At 38.3% G+C, this 1,275-nt stretch overlaps 1 non-coding gene across 1 annotated transcript; it reads right to left on the bottom strand.

The window, feature by feature from the left end:
• Positions 1–635: 635 nt before the first annotated feature.
• On the bottom strand, positions 636–742 carry LOC115030273 (U6 spliceosomal RNA). Its single transcript, XR_003835859.1, has one exon. It is a non-coding gene; the product is annotated as a U6 spliceosomal RNA (small nuclear RNA).
• Between the last annotated feature and the right edge of the window lie 533 nt (positions 743–1,275).

Below are 1,275 nucleotides of genomic sequence, written 5' to 3'. Positions count from 1 at the left end.
GCTCTCTCTAGCTTCTTTTTGGAGGCACTCAGAGGTATGAGTTTTCCTCTTAGAAATGCTTTCATTGTGTCCCATAAGTTTGGGTATGTTGTGGCTTCATTTTCATTAAACTCTAAAAAGTCTTCAATTTCTTTCTTTATTCCTTCCTTGACCAAGGTATCATTGAGGAGATCATTGTTCAGTTTCCACGTGAATGTTGGCTTTCTATTATTTATTTTGTTATTGAAGATCAGCCTTAGTCCATGGTGATCTGATAGGATGCATGGGACAATTTCAATATTTTTGTATCTGTTGAGGCCTGTTTTGTGACCAATTATATGTTCAGTTTTGGAGAAGGTACCATGAGGTGCTGACTAGAAGGTATATGCTTTTGTTTTAGGATAAAATGTTCTGTAGCTATCTGTTAAATCCATTTGTTTCATAACTTCTGTTAGTTTCACTGTGTCCCTGTTTAGTTTCTGTTTTCATGATCTGTTCATTGATGAAAGTGGTGTGTTGAGGTCTCCCACTATTATTGTGTGAAGTGTAATGCGTGTTTTGAGCTTTACTAAAGTTTCTTTAAAGAATGTGGCTGCCCTTGCATTTGGAGTATAGATATTCAGAATTGAGAGTACCTCTTGGAAGATTTTACCTTAAAAAGTATGGAACGCTTCATGAATTTGCATGTCATCCTTGGGCAGCGGCCATGCTAATCTTCTCTGTATCCTTCCAATTTTAGTATATGTGCTTACAAAGCCAGCACTTGTCTCCCACTCTTAACAGTACACATTCTTAACTGCTGAGCCATCTCTCTATCCCCGAGTCTATTGTTCTTAAGAAGGAATAAAACAACACATAAATGGAAAATGATACAGCTATAAAGTAGTCTGGCACCATCAATCTAGTCTGCCACCATTAGTCTAGCTCTCTTACATGGTTAGGATATATTCTTGGAGTGAAAGGAGTTGAGCATAGCTAATAGTTTTGGAGGTGTTTTGTTGTTTGGATTGGGTTGGGTTTTTTATTTTCATTTTGTTTTTGCTTTTGATATTTTGTTTGGTTTGGTTTGGTTTTTCCAGGCAGGATATTTCTGTGTAGCTCTGGCTGTCCTGGAACTCCCTCTGTAGACCAGGCTCGCCTCAGTCTCACAGATCCACCTGCCTCTGCCCCTCAAATGCTTGGAGTAAAGGTTTGTGCCACCATGACTGGCTCATAGCTAACAGTTTTGATATCAAATACTTTTGATTTTTGCCCTTTGATTGTAAATTACCCAAAGGACATCCTGAACTTCTATGA

Source organism: Mus caroli, unplaced genomic scaffold (assembly GCF_978045245.1).
Source record: "Mus caroli unplaced genomic scaffold, Mus_caroli_1 scaffold_8, whole genome shotgun sequence".
NCBI lineage: Eukaryota > Metazoa > Chordata > Mammalia > Rodentia > Muridae > Mus > Mus caroli.
Note: the sequence above shows the minus strand (reverse complement) of the source record. Positions and strands in the feature narration are given on the sequence as shown.